The sequence below is a fragment of the Macrotis lagotis genome, chromosome X, assembly GCF_037893015.1.
Source record: "Macrotis lagotis isolate mMagLag1 chromosome X, bilby.v1.9.chrom.fasta, whole genome shotgun sequence".
NCBI classification, from domain to species: Eukaryota; Metazoa; Chordata; class Mammalia; order Peramelemorphia; family Peramelidae; genus Macrotis; species Macrotis lagotis.
In genome coordinates, this window is record NC_133666.1 from 453,817,429 (window position 1) to 453,833,857 (window position 16,429).

Sequence of the window (16,429 nt, forward strand, 5' to 3'; positions counted from 1 at the left end):
CAAAATCTGGACAATCCAAATTCAATTCAAATTGAATATTTCCTTTTTATTATGGTTTTTGCAAGGAAATGGGAGTTAAGTGGCTTGCCCAAGATCACACAGTTAGGTCATTATTAAGTGTCTGAGGTGGCATTTGAACTAAGGTCCTCCTGACACCAGGGCAATTTTCTATCTGTTGCACCACCTAGCTGCCCCCAAATTGAATATTTCTTAACTTAAATACTATTCATCTTTGTGTTTTACCATTTCAAAAAATCCTGAGTTTTCCCTTAAGGTACATTCATTTTATTATGTTAAAAATTGTTCTACTCATGCATATATTTTGCAAGATGTTCTATTTTGTCAAAGCCCCCCCCCATCTATGATATTATGTTGTTTGAAGTTGTTAGGGAATTCTGTCAAATGAGAAGGATGAGGTCTCCTAGAAGAGGGGTGTGGAGCAATGTTTTTGGATCAAAGGTAGAAGTTCAAATTGAAAGCAAAGAAATGAATTCGCATGCTAAGAAAGACTTGATAGTAGCTTCAGCTTCCTAGGACACAGTTAATAGTTTTTTTTTTAACTTTTCACGTTCATGTTTTAGAGTACAAGTTTTAGAGTTAATCATCAGCCTTACACAGCAGCTTTCAAAGGAGAAAGAATGGTAGAGAAAGTGAAAATCATTTAAGGGAGAAAAGAGGGATTTCACATTTGCCTTGCAGTTGGCAGGATTTTTTTTTATCATAATAAGACATTCTCTGATCAAGGGCAAAATATTAGTCGAGGCAACCAAGTATTTTTACAACTGTGAAAAAAGTCTTTTTTAGACAAAACAGCAGGGTTGAGGCAAGGCTACAGATATCTTTTATCCAAGGACAACAATCAATAGTTTTTAGGCAGTGATTGAGATACTTTACATAGTTTGCTACATTTTATTTTTCCTTATTTTCCACTATTAGACCACCAGATGGTTAAGAGAGTTCTTTGCTGTTAATCCATCAAAATTTTGTAAAGTGAATATCATTTCTATTTCCCCTCCCCCTGAGTATTTTTAATTTTAATGATTATTTTAATCATTTTCCTAATGTTGAGCCTTCCTTGTTGTGTGTCACTTCAATCTTGCTCAATTCTTTGTGACTCCATTTAGAGTTTGCTTGGTAAAGATACTGGAATGATTTGCCATTTCCTTCTCCAACTCATTTAACTATTGAGGAACTGAAGCAAACAGTATCATGTAACTGACAAATGTCTGAGGCTAGATTTGAACTCAAGAAGATGAGCTTTCATAGCTTTCTTCCAGGTACTCTATCCACTTGCTACCTAGCTGCCCCTGAATCTTCCTTTACATCCCCAATATAAATCTCACTTGGTCATTGTGAACAATTTTTAGATGTATTAATTTTTGTTTTATATCTATTTTAGGTATATCTATCGCCATAGTGTTTTTGCAAAGATTTTATTTAAAAATTTTGAATCTCTGTTCATTAAAGATATTGGTCAATAGTGCTCTTAAATTATGCCCCTTCCTGATTTAGGTAAAGAGACCCATAAAAAGTAATGAGTAGGGGCAGCTAGATGGCGCAGTCATTTCTCAATTTATGAACATAATTTGTGTGGCATATATATTAACAGTTCTTTAAAAGTTTGATAGAATTCTTCTTTTAATTTACATAATTCTGTGAATCCATATAGACCAGTGATGTTTTCTTTGGTAGTTCCTTTATGGCTAATTCAATTTCCTTTTCTGAAACTGGATACTTTAAGATCTTTATTTAGTATTCTTCTAATTAGTTTTTTTTTTTGCAAATAATCTTCAAATTTTATTTTAAATTCTATTTCAGTGGCAAGTAATTGTATGTTATATCCTGGTATTTCTTTTATATTATGATTTTTTTCTTTTGTTATTTTGATCTCTCTCTCTTCTTTTTTAACCAAGCTAGCTAAAAAGTTTTGTTTTATTTATCAATCCTAAATTCAACCTGTTCTACTTTTGCATAACTCTTAATTATTTAATATCTAATTACTAAAATTTTTTCTTGACATCAACTCTAATTTGCCTTTCTGCAACTTCTACCTATTGCTTATGTCTCTTCTAATTTTCAAGAATTCTTCTTTTTGGGGGTTTATCTGTTGATTTTCTAGTATTTGAATTGTAATCTCAGTTTAATAGTCTTCTCTTCTCTTTTCTTCATATATGTAACCGGAAACATACTTTTTTTTCAGGGCATATACTAGCTGCATTCCCCAAATTTTTTTAATTTTTCTGTAATCATCATCATCATCATCATCCATTGTCTTCTAGTATTTGTTTTTCTTTGATTTGTTCTTTGATCCAATCATTGATTATATGTCACTGTGAAGTCACTATTAAGTCTATATCTTGATTTTATTCCCTGGATTAATGATCATTTTAATTGTGTCAAAGTTTACAAAATATGTTAAGTATGTATGCTTTCTTACATTTATTTATCACTTCTCTGAGCCCCAGTTTTGACTCTTCTTTTGTAAAGGTACCATGTGGTACTGAAAAAACAGTATATTCCTTAATGCTCCTATGCAAAATATGCCATAAGTTTTTCCACTCTAATTTCTCTAACAATTTTGTCAATTCTGTATTTTTCTTTCTATTATACCTGCCCAGTTCTGAGAGAGAGAGATCTAGAAGGGCCTCCTATAATTATTGTTTATATATATATATATGTATGTATATATATACATATATATAAATTTCAATCAATTTTGTTTTGTTAATGGAGATATTATTACATTTAATACATAATACAATAATAGCTAATATTCATATGGCATTCTCAGTTTTATAAAACATTTTCTATATAGAATCACAAAAACTGAGAATTGGAAGGTACTTCAAGAGCTATCTAATACAAACCATTCATGAACAGACTTTCTACTATGATAAACCTGGCAAGTTGTCAACTCTCTACTTAAAGTCATTCAAAGAATGGAAACATACTATTTCTGGGAACAGCCTGTTCTATTTTTGCATAACTCTTAATTATTTAACATCTAATTACTAAAAATTTTTCTAGACATCAAGTCTAATTTGCCTTTCTGCAATTGCTACCTATTGCTTCTGTTCTGTTCTTTGAGGCAAAACAGTATAAATCTGGTTCCTCCCCCCAAAAGTTTTTCAAATACATGAAAATAGCTGCTATGTCCCCCCCCCTATTCTTCTCCAGGCTAAATATGCTCAGTTCCTCAACTAATTCTATTAAAACAAGAATTTAAAACTCCTCACCAGCCTGGTTGCCCTCTTCTAGACATTCCAGTTTCTTAGTGTTCCTTAATTGTGATGCCAAGGAATGAACACACTTCTTTAGATGAAGTCTCTTGAGAAAAGAGTACAATGGCACTGTCATCTACCTATTCCTGGAAGCTTGGTCCTTCTTATCACAGTCCTTAATCTCATTAGCCTTTTTTGGCTTGTAACACTGTTGACTCTTACTAAGCTTGCATTACAGCCCACCAAGACTCTAGATCTTTTTCAGAACTGCTGTCTAATCCTATATCCGCCCCCCCCTTATACTTGAGAATTTGATATTTGATTTTTAAAAAATCTCCATGCAAGACTTTATATTAATCCTCCTTGAATTTCATCTTATTAGATTCAGTTTAAGACTCACCTGTGAGGATCATTTTGGATCTCAACTGTGTCATTTTTGTGTTAGTTATCCTTCCAGGTTTGTGTCATTTGCAAATTTGATGAGCATACTGTCTATGCCTTTATCCAAAACAATGATAAAAAAATGTTAAATGACAAAAGATCAAATATAGATCCCTGGGAAACACCATTGGAAATCTTCTGCCATATTGTCGATAGACCTTTATAACTAATCTTTGAATCCAGTTATCCAACCAGTTTTGAATCCATCTGATTATATCATAATATTTTCCTCAATAATGTCATGAGATACTTTATCAAGGCTTTGCTGAAATCTAAGCAAGCTAAATCCACAGCATTCTCCCCATTACTAGTTAGTTAACCCTGTCAAAAAAAGGAAATGAGAGTGATCTTACAAGACTTGTTAATTGACAGTTACAATAACTCTTCCTATGCAACTCTCTATATTTTTGCCAACCATCCCTTTAAACTCTTCTGGAGTTTCCACAGGAATCAAAGTTAGGCTCACTGACTTCTTTCTTTTTATGGAAGTCAGGATATTTTCCCATTCTTCATATTCTACATTACAATATTCCTATTTAAAGTGGTCTTTCATATTTCAATAACAGTGCATCAGCAATGATATCTGCCAGTGATATCTGATATCTTTCAAATATATCTAGGCCAGATGACTTTAATTCATCAAAGTAGCAAAGGGCCTTCTTACTAAATCTCATTACTTATATTGAGTATTAACTTTTTCTTAGATATTTTAGTTCTGTCATTTTCAGTGTAAGGTCCTTTTCTTTGCAAAGAAAACAAAAATTAGTAAGAAATGAGCAACTCTGCTTATTTCTGTTGACAGTTATCATTGTTCCATCCATCCTAAACAAAGTTCTTATCCTTTCTTTGGTTTTCCTTTTTCTCCCAATCTAACTTAAAAATACTCCTCATCATCTTTAACTTCTTTAGCATTCCTGACACTATTTTTACAGGGTTAGGATATAATCATATTCTTTCTTTGTTACCTGACTTTCTTTTCTCCATTATATACATTGGTAGAGATACTTGTTATTTTCTCAATTACAATGTAAATTTCTTGTAAGTAGGAATTGTTTCATTCTTTATATTTGTTTCACCAGAGGTGCTGTCTTCCTGAACTTCATCTTGGGCCATCATCAGTCTTCTTGATTTTTATTCTGCCACTGGACTTTGATGATTCAGGAGTTAAACTGAGGCTTAATAACTACAACTCTGCCTCTTTTAAATATAATTCATGAGCAAGTCAAGACATCATCCTGTGTTGCCATTGGTCCTCTTCAAAAAGAAGGACAAATAACAACATATTGCCCATATGGGCTTAGCCAAATCCTTTAAGCTTTTTCTCTTTGAATGTGAAAGTTTGGAATTAGGAAACACACCTGCTCTAAATCCTAGAGACAGGTATTCTTAAATTATTTATATATCTGAATGATTCCTACACTCGAATTCTATTGAATCTCCAAAAAGTAATGAGTTTTAATGGACCTAAGTTGATGTTATGGTAAAGCATACATTATGAAGAATGGTCTCTCTTGAACAGACTTAACATCTTTATGTCAAGTTTCATTCAATACAAAAAGCCCTTACGAATTTTAAAAATATAAATTTCTAAATTTAATGCTTGCAAGCATTAAAAAGTAAGTCGTGTTTCCTTTACAGGCATGCTAATATTAAGTTGTCATTAATGCAAAATGAAATAGAGGTTTGACAATCATGGTACTGGGTTAATTGGGTGAATATTTATCCTTAAATAAATCTTATCCTTAATGTTTTGGGATCCATATATCTATAAATGTTGTACTCGCTTCATGGTCTTCTTGATTATTGTTACTGCTTTGTTCTTTTTTGTATTTTTTTAGTTTTTTTGCAAGGGAATGGGGTTAAATGACTGGGTCATGACAAGATCATGCTAGATAATTATTAAGTGTCTGAGCCCAGATTTGAACTCAGGTCCTCCAGACTCCAGGGCCAGTGCTCTATCCACTGTGCTATTTAGCTGCCCCTACTCTTTTGTTCTTGAAGAGTACCAATGACATCACAAGAGTGATGTTTTAACTTTCTTGTGAATTGGATTCAAGGGAGGCAGAGCTGTGCAAATTCTTTAACCTCACTCTCTCCTCCAGAGTCATTGAAGTCCTGTGGAAAGAAAAAATTCAATATGACTAGTGATGACCTGGGATACAGTGAATGACCTTGTCTTTTCTAAATTTAAGGTCTTTCCAAGTTGTCTGAGGCAGCCTCATTCAATGCCTAAGGGATAGGTAAGAACTGAGACAAAAGATGGACTAATTTACCATTACCAAAAAAAAATCAATCTGGGAGGGGAAGACCCTTAAGAGTTTCTAGCTAGAATAGATAACAATTGCTATTTCTAGTAATTCACAAAACTTAAAACAGTCACAGACTTGGCCATTCAAAGAAAGCCAAAGTGATTTGGGGTTAAAGTATAGTTAAGTAACTCCATTTGAAACACAATGGGCCCTTTTTAAAGCCTATTTTTTTCAAAGCTATATTTCAAGAAAACATAACTGGAAACTGCATAGGACAAAAAGTAATTTTCCCCAGCTCCTTGAAAAATATAAATAAGTAAATAAATATTTTGAAATCTCTCCCCCACTCAAGCCCTAGAGTTTCCACTAGAACCCTGAGATTAGTTTAGTTGCTGCCCTCTGGGACCAATTCCAGTAGAAGTTGTGGATTGTTTCTTCTTCCTCCTCCTTCTTCTTCTTCCATTCTTTTTCTCTTCCTTTTCTTCCTCTTCTTTCTAATCCTCCTTTTTTCTCCCCTTCTTCCTTCCACTCTCTCTCCCTTTCTTCTTCTCTCTCTTCTTATTGCTTTTCCTCTTCTCCTTTTCCCCTTCCTTCTCCTCTTATCTTCTCCTCTTCTTTCTCTTCCTCTTCCTCTTCTTCTTTCTCCTTCTCCTTCTCCTTCTCCTCCTTCTCCTTCTCCTTCTCCTTCTCCTTCTCCTTCTCCTTCTCCTCCTTCTCCTTCTCCTTCTCCTTCTCCTTCTCCTTCTCCTTCTCCTTCTCCTTCTCCTTCTCCTTCTCCTTCTCCTTCTCCTTCTCCTTCTCCTTCTCCTTCTCCTTCTCCTTCTCCTTCTCCTTCTCTTCTCCTTCTCCTTCTCCTTCTCCTTCTCCTTCTCCTTCTCCTTCTCCTTCTCCTTCTCCTTCTCCTTCTCCTTCTCCTTCTCCTTCTCCTTCTCCTTCTTCTTCTCCTTCTTCTTCTTCTTCTTCTTCTTCTTCTTCTTCTTCTTCTTCTTCTTCTTCTTCTTCTTCCCTTACCACATGTGGTCCCTCTCTCCTCCTGGGGCACCATATGCTTATATATGGGGGCTCTCTCTTCAGGGTTACAATTTTTTGGTTACACATATTATTTGTAATATGTTTACATTCAATCTTCATGAATTCCATGGGATCTTTTCCATCAAAGCTTATCAGGTGACCAACTTTTTTAAAATTTCTTGTTGACAAGATTTTTCATATAGGAACCAGACAGGTCCCTAAATAGTAGACATATAGTCTAATACCAGACCCATACTCCAAAACTTTCCAGTTTAACAGTTAAGACCTTACATTTTACTGGAACACTTTTGAGAAGCTAGGGTTCCATCACACCAAATTGAGACATTAGAGTAGGACCTTATGGCATTATAGACTACAAAATAATACAATTCATACTTTATAATAAAAGTTTTATTTATACTGAATTTATATATTATTAGTATTCAGGTTGAAAGTTCATATTTGCTGACTCTAGAAAGAGAATATTATAGTTTAGAGTCTTAGAAATAATCAATTCCAAACTCTTCTCTAAGATATTTTCCAGTTCCAAATGTATATGAATGTATGAAAATGAGGTTCAGAATAGTTGTGACTTGCCTATAGTCTTGTGGCAAACTAGGAACATAAATTAGAAATTGAATTTTGTGTTTCCTCTTTCTAGTACCCTGTGAGATAATGATATATATGTATGTATGTATGTATGTGTACATTTAAAATACAAAAGAGAATTATTTTAGAACTGAAAATCATTTTCTTTAAGATATGTCTAAAATATGCTAGGTGGCATAGTGGATAAAGCACCGGCCTTGGAGACAAGAGTACCTGGGTTCAAATCCGGTCTCAGACACTTAATAATTACCTAGCTGTGTGGCCTTGGGCAAGCCACTTAACCCCATTTGCCTTACAAAAACCTAAAAAAAAAAAAGAAAAAAATACATATTTGAAATGGGGCAACCAGGTGACACAGTGTATAGAGCATCAACCCTGTAGTCAGGAGGATCTAAGTTCAAATCCAGCCTCAGACATTGAATAATTGTCTAACTGTGTGACCTTAGGCATATCACTCTTAACCCCATTGCCTTAAATAAACAAAAATTAAAAATATATATTTCTTATTTACTAGGACAGATAACTTTATTTTTGTTGTTGTTCTTCCTTTGTTTTCAAAGAAGACTAATGACATCACAGAGTGCTATCTTGACTTGCACATATATTGATAGGAAAAAGAGTGGACTAATTGAAAATCAGGAGACTTGGTACTTGTTCTATTTCCCATTAATCAAAGTGACTTTTGGTAAGTCACTTCATCTTTCTTTCGTGTGTAGTAAAATGAAGGTTGAATTATTAGATCTCTAAGATCTTTTCAAACTTTGAGCCAATGCTTTATGTAAATAAAGTAGATCAAATCAAATACAGTGTTTAATGATATTTCCAAAGTGTTTGCTTAGAATGTGAACTTGAAACCATCACACCTAGACAAAGCTCTCAGCATATAATAACTCAATTAATTGATGAATATTCACTAAGTTCTTTCTATGTGCCAGGCACTATATTTAACTCTAGTAATACAAAGGCAACAGCAAACACACAAACACAGAGAGACATCCATATGAAGCAATATATATGCAAACCATGACCCAAAGAGATAAGGGGAAAGTACTAGGAAATGAAGGAGACCAGGAAGAGCCTCAAGTAAATGGAGGCACTTGAGCTAGTTTGAAGAAAACCAGAGATTCCAAGATGAAAAAGCATCCTCCAAGTGTGATGAACAGCCAGCACAAAGGCTTGGAGATAGAAGATGGAATGTGAGAGTAATGGCAAGAAGGACAGTCTAGGGAAAACAAAATGTGTGGAGGAGAATAATGTGTCATAAAGTTGTAAAGATAAAAGGGCTCAAGTTTTGACTGCTTTAACTATCAGGGGAGTTTAATAGTTGTTTTTTCTTTGTTTTCAAAGAGGACCGATGACATCACAGGGTACTATCTTGACTTGCGCATGTATTAATAGGAAAAAGAGTGGACTGATTGAAAATCAGGAGACACAGTTGCACAAAGTCACCCTCACTCTCTTCCAGAGTCATTGAAGTTCATTGGCAAGACGAAATTCAAGATGACTGGCAATAGCTCAGGATGTAGGAGATGTCCTACCAAACTCTAAGCACTCAGCTTCAGCTGCCTTCAAGATTGTTGGAACAAATTGTTTTCATCCACCTATTCCTCCAGAAGTCTTCACATGCTTAGAATAGATATCCCCCTACCTCACCAGTGGTTTGAGGCTTGCCAGTTAGCCTCTATCTGGTTTAACCTATCTTTTGAGATAGTTTTACTGGAGTATGGCCACTACATGTGCTACAGAGAGCTTCTGGAATTTACAGAATAAGAATTGATATAGCCAGAATTGTGCATTTGGAAAATCATTTTGTTGGCTATTTAGAGGAAGGATTGGAATAAGGAGAGACATGAAGCAAGAAGACCTACTAGAAAATAGAGATGTCAAAGGAATGCACTAAGGTTGTAGATTGGGAATAGAGAAAAAAAAGAATGTATGTAAATGATGATGGAGAAGTAGAAATGACAGGAATTGGCAACTGATTGTATATGTGGGATGAGTGAGAATAAGGAGTTAAGGATGACACTGTTGACCTGCATTAGTAAAAGGAGTTTGCTCAACTAGGAGTTCTCTATACTAATGACATAACAGGTCCAGTACCTGTCTCTAACCCTATTTATAATTAGGACATAGAGGTAACCCTTCCTTTGCCCCCTTATCTGTAGGACAGATGACTCACTTCAAATGGTTTGGGGTGCTCAATTCTTTGCCACCATTACATAAGCAAGAAAAGCAATAACAGCAGATAGTCTTTGCTGATATAACAAAATCTTATGATGGCATTGGAACTTTAGATTATGAAACATAAAAGGCTCTGAGGAAATTAAATGAAGATATTATTTAAAGGAACTGGGAGGCCAAGGAAGTGTGTAATAGAAGTAACTTCAACCCAGAGTGAAAGGACTTAGGTTCCAGTTTACCTTCTACTTCTTACTAGCTAGCTCAGTGTCCTTGGCAAGTCTCATGATCTCTCTTAACCTTAGTTTTCTTATATTTACATAATGGAGAATCTATAGCATTTTATAGGATTCTTTTGAAGATCAATTGAGGATAATGTAGATATACATGCTGGGGCAGCAAGGTGGTGCAGTGGATACAGGGCCAGGCCTAAAATACTTCCTAGCTGTATGATCCTAAGCAAGTCACTTTAACCCCATTTACCTCAGTTTCTTCACTCACAAAATGAACTGAAGCAGAAAAGGAAAACCACTCCAGTAACTCTGCCAAGAAATATCCTAAGTAGGTTCAAGACCTTAGACATAACTGAAAAATGACTCAACAACAATAGCAACAGGTATATGTGCCATATAATTGTATATCACTGTATTTTCAATATAATTTTTCCACATTAATGGAAACAAAATAGCAGATATAACTATGAGTCAATAACAAAATTGATCTACCTTTTTAAAAATGCAATGATTATAACTTTAACTCCTATGTGTAATGACAAACTTAAGTTAGACTTCCAATATAACAATTAGTATGGAGAGCAGGGCAGAAGCCTCTAATGTTGATGTTGAAAAAATATTGGACTATGAATTGAAGTCTTTAGTAACTAGTTTTGTAGTCCTCAGTTTCTTGTTTTGTTTTTATTTTTGTTTTTCAAGGAAAACGGGGTTAAGTGGCTTGCCCAAGGCTACACAGCTAGGTAATTATTAAGTGTCTGAGATCGGATTTGAACCCAGGTACTCCTGACTCCAGGGTTGGTGCTTTATCCACTACACCACCTAGCCGCCCCAGTCCTCAGTTTCTTTATATGTGAAATGGAGATCATCTTACTTACACAGCTCACTTTGCAATGCTGTTGGGAAAGAAGTACTATGTAAATTATGGTACTATATAAATCAGAGTCATTATTTCCTCATCTATAAAATTCTTATTGTTGAAGTGAAGGTTCATCTCTAAGTTATCTTCTAGCATTGCAGTTCTTAAATTCTAACTCTTTTTAGAAGAAAAATTAATAAACATATCATGAGTTAGGGAGAATGCAACTTTTCAAGATATGGAGAAGCTATTGAAAAAAATGTTTCCATCTGGGAAACTGTCTAAGCAGACATTCTGAAATAAATATGTATGTGTATACATATATACATGATGATGATGATGATGATGATATTTGTCCTTCATTCTGGAAGAAGGCCATGACATTAGGGAGGTGACATCATGACATGCAAGTGAATTGGATTTGAGTGAGGAGGTTCTGTGCTAAGTCACCAGCCTCACTTTCTCCTCCAGTGACATCTGGGTCCAAAGGTCAGATATAGATCAAGACAGATGGAGATGGCCTAAATGAGAGAGACAATCAGGATTAAGTGACTTGCTGAAGGTCACTCAGTAAGTGTCAAGTGTCTGAGGTCACAGTTGAACACAGGTCTTCCTAACTCCAGGGCTGATGCTCTATCCTCTGAACCACTTAGCTGTATACCTATGTATATATTTACATACAATGGATTCATTCAGAGATCACATGTCCTTAAGTATTCTTAAAAGATTACATCATCAATTTTATTTTAAATGCTCCAAAATAACTAATTAAAAAGAAAATTAAAAAGGAAAAATATTAAACAAGCTATGATTAATAGATGTTATAATAGCCTAGTTACTCTCATTTGAAATATGTCTCATAAAATGAAAATAACTATAGAAAATTAAGAGTTTTGAGATTTAGATTTGAAATTTTGGCTCTGAAATACAACATAAACCAAACCTAGTTCCCAAATATTCTTTAGAATATAAATATAAGGGCAGCTAGGTGGCAGAACACTGGCCCTGGAGTCAGGAGTACCTGAGTGCAAATCCGGCCTCAGACACTTAATAATTACCTAGCTGTGTGACCTTGGGCAAGCCTTGTAACCCCATTTACCTTGCAGAAACCTAAAAAAAAAAAAAAAAGAAAGAAAAGAATATAAATATGAAAAATGGAATAAAGTGGTAGTCCTGAATGAGGAAGGCAGTATTTGGGGCCAGAGAACCTAGATTCAAGGCTGGTATTTTGCATTCTTGGGTAAATCACTTTACCTTTCTGGGCCTCAATTTTCCCTTCTGGAAAAGGAGGGAGCTAAACCAAATGGTCTCCAAGATCTTTTCTAGCTCAAACTCTATTACTCTAAGTAGTGTTTAGACACCATGTCACTATATTGTTTAAAAGTATACACTCGAAGGAATCAAATTACTTTTTACAAAAAAAAAAGCACCCAAATCAGGGTATTTTCAGGGAATCCACATATTGGAGACAAGTGTTATTGTAATGAGTTGAAAAATGAAAAAAATTCCATCAATTAGAGATTTTCAACCACACAACCAAAATTTCAATGAAGAAATATTGTCATTGATTGGATTTTTTGGTAACTGAATTCATGGGGCATTTTGTAGACAAAAATATAATGTCTTTTTGAGAAATTAGTTTCTCGGAAGTGATATACAGAATTAGAAGACTAAAAGATAGCCAAAGGTTTTCTCTCCAGAAATAGAAGTATCTCATCCCCTAAACAACTTGTACAATTTTCAGAGCTTACAAATGAGAGCTCTTTATTGTCCCTATTAGAGAAAATTCTTTCTATACTTGGAGAATAAGAGTGTAATGATCTTCAATTTGAGTCAAGATTCTTCCAAGACATAAGGTTACTGTTCCTTTCCCATATAGATAATACTTAGCTTAAATACTACATGTTGTTGAACTTCAAATTCTAAGATCAATGCATAAACCATTGAGGATATTCAAACTTGTTTCATATAAATGGCTGGAGGGGGAAAGAACTCTAAATTAAAATAAAGTAAGTGATGGTAATTGTTAGTTTACTGAAATGTGACATCTACTAAACAAACTGGCTGCTATAAAAGGGAAGAGGGAACAGGATAAGTTTTAACTATAATACAGTTGACAGAAAGATTCAGTTTTTTTAATCTAAAGGGTTTTTCAGATCTAACAGGCATGACAAAACCTGTCTTCATTCCTTTCTATTCAGCTCAGCAAGTGCTTTTGAGTTCTAATAGTTAATCAGTTACCAAATTCCACAGCCTTTGTTTTTCACACTCTTTAATTTTTCTAACTAGGAACAACTTTCTTCTAGGTGTGTTTATTTGCTAATAAATCAACTCTTTTCTGCCATAAACATTTTTTTGAAATTATTGCTAGGATAACTTTGATTTAAATATGAATGTCTATGCATTTATCCTGTGGACATACTTATAATTACATATCCTTATCAGAGAAATGAGTAACTTCTTAAAGTTAAACATTAAGATGTTGAATATTAATGAATTTATTCTCTCCATAGCAATTAAAATGACAGCTCTATCAGGTTATAGCAAACAGCCAAAAAAATCTATTCTATATTAATTAGCCTTAATTTAAGCTAACCAATAAATAGATATAAGATCTAGTGTTTTTCTAATAAAAATGTTAATATTTAGCCTGCTTAAACTTAAGAATAAATTATTGCATTGTATCAAACATTATAAGTAAAATTTCATAAGCTTTTTTTTTCAGAATGTGCAGAAAATAGAGAAATATAGAAAATAAATTAACTTACCCTTCAGTTTTTATTTGGAAATTTTCTGCTCTTGATCAAGGGTAGAGAATGCTTTACTGCTGACTCTCCCTCAAACTATAAATTTCAAACATAAACTCAATGGAGGAAGCCACCACTCTGGACCACACTAGAGAATACTGAGAAACTACTGCTGTGCACAGGTCTCCTGCATCTAAGATATATATTCAGCTTGCAATGGATAACCTAATATGCCTTTCATTTAACTGGCTGGGCAGGTTTCTACAGTCTGTGGAACATGGACTCATACCAGAATTTGTTGGCATAACAGGCCAGTCAAACTGGTTCTTCAGTAGACCCGGAACCTGTTCAACCAGTCTTCATCAAAGGCTCGCCCAACATGCTGCAGCGGCTCAGCTCAGCTCTGCTTCATAGATGGTGAATTATTCACACCTCCCCGTCCACTCCCAACATACTCCTCAGCTAGAATGTTGTAGCCTCCAGCAAAATAATTCACTGAGAGTAAAGGGGAAAGGGAGAGATAGAGCTGCATTAAGTATGGCAATATCCCATTCCTGTAAACTCCTTTTATAATAAAGCAAGTGTTCTGTAGCCTCTGGGATATTTAAAAAGTCTACAGGTCCCTGGTGATTAGACTCCTCATTTTAATATTAGTACCTAATAAAATATAGATACTCCAACATTTAGAAGGAAAAAAAAATCAGTAAAAGGAATGACCATTTAATTGCTTGCCTCCATCCTCATCCCCCATAAGCTAGATTTGGTTCTAGCCTAGCCTTGTAGGGAGATTTCTAGATTGGTTTTTAGAGACTGAGAGAACTGGTCCAGCCTAAGAATTTTCACTCATTTTTTTCTCCTCCTCCCAGCTGGCTTCCATTTGGGTTTCTTTACAATAAGAAGTTGAGGTTTTCAAATCAAATTAACCCCTACTCACCCCAAAAGATATGACAAAACCCAAATCTATTTGATTTCTAAAGTATCTAATATTCAAATTACCTAGAAGCAGGAGAAGTGGAAAGTGATCAACCATTTGCATGTGTGTGTGTGTGTGTGTGTGTGTGTGTGTGTGTGTGTGTAATCTTGTCTTCTCACATGGCCTCCATGTCCTATTAGATCTGTACTGGCAAAATTTTTGCATATGAGGCAAAAATGTAAAGCTTAAAACTTCACAAAAGCTTTTGGGTGTATATGTGGTGATGGTAGGTGTCATATAGTTCTCTTTATCCCATAGGATACATCAAACAGGATGTCCTAAAATTGGTGGCCAGCATTCTGATGATGAACCTCTGAAAATGTAGTTAGATTGAAAATTACCAAGGCTATCTTTGTCAGATCCCTCCTTGAAGTCATTCCAGCTTGTGTTCCCTGCTAGTCTAGTATGGAAAAAATTCCTCTAAGTTTGAGGTTCTTAATTTGTGCTGGGAATCCTTTGGACAGTCTGTGTACTAGAGCTTAATTAAATGGGGGAGCTGATTTCTGAACTTTAGGACTTGATTTATGATATAGTTGATTTTTAGATTCAAAAAAGTGAAAGAATTGTTAATACTGTTGAAACTTAAAATTTTTTTTTTAACATTTATCCCTTCTCCCCAGGGTGGCTGCTAAACACTTACCAGCATACCATAGTCCTGCTGACTATGCCAAAGCACAGCTAATTGGTGCACTGGATAGAGCACTGGCCCTGAAGTCAAGAGGACCCCAGTTCAAATGTGTCCTCACACACTAGCTGTGTGATCTAGGGCAAGTCACTTAACCCTGATTGCCTTTCATCTAGGACCATCTCTAGTTGTCCTGATGACTGATCCATATCTGGCCACTGGACCCAGATGGCTCTTGGAGGAAAAGTGAGGCTGGTGACATTGCACAGCACCACCCCCCCATTCAAATCTAATTCATGTGTATGTCATAGCATTGCTTTCCTAATCATGCATGGTCTTCTTCGAGAATGAAGGACAGCATACCCCTGCCTAAGAACTGTTCCTCAGCATAATGTTTTAAATGCATGAAATAAGATACATAGGATTACAAAACAAACTAATATATTGAGAGTCATCAAAATATTTTTTAAAAATTCATAGATTACACTAATAACCTCTATTCTAGATTATCTTCATAATTAGGGATTTCATTAGTGAAGGGTTCATAAGAGAATAACTGGAGAATACTCTATCTCTACCTTCACTCACCAGGTCCATACAGTTCAATGTCCCTGACTTAAAAATAAAACAATAACCTTTAGGGAAGGGTTTTATAGTCAGGTGACTGCCCTGGAAGAGTTTCTGTGTTGATATATGTTTCATGAGTCCTTTTTAACCTATAAAAATTCAGAGTAATTCCTCTGACCTCACTAGTGATACATGTGGATACTAATAAGGTGTTAAAGAATTTTCTTTTAAGCTTTATGATAAGAAATCAAGAACCCAAATATGTCCTCACTAGTACTCATGGTTAAAAAAAATGACTAAATTTGGTTTATTGGAAGAAGGCCACTTTAAATCTAGCTTTCATTCTAGCATATCCCTGGGTATTACTTGTATAAAGAGGCAGCATGACACCATGAATAGCAAACTGACCTTGAAGCCAGAAATAATGGAGCTCAGATTGAGATAATGGCATATATCAACTGTGTGACCCTGTATGATTGGGATTGGAGGAAGGAGAGGGGGAAGAGAATTACTAGGGGTAGGGTAGGGGCATGACATTCCCTACAACCTGGAAGATCCATGTAAAATTTTTTGCCTCTCCTTTCACATCAGAGAAGAAACCTGTTTTTTTTTCTTTTATGGGATGTTTGTAATATCTTAAAAGATAATGATATACATACATATATATATATACATGTATATATATATGTATATATATATTGGACTTCACAAAACTCCCC

At 34.9% G+C, this 16,429-nt stretch overlaps 1 protein-coding gene across 1 annotated transcript in view; it reads right to left on the bottom strand.

Annotated features, from left to right (window-relative positions):
* RBBP8 (RB binding protein 8, endonuclease) overlaps positions 1-13,745 on the bottom strand; it is a 127,698-nt gene extending 113,953 nt beyond the window's left edge. The window contains exon 1 of the mRNA XM_074206409.1: positions 13,567-13,745. The gene's annotated coding sequence lies outside the window, so the exon portion shown is untranslated. The remainder of the gene's footprint in view (positions 1-13,566) is intronic.
* Between the last annotated feature and the right edge of the window lie 2,684 nt (positions 13,746-16,429).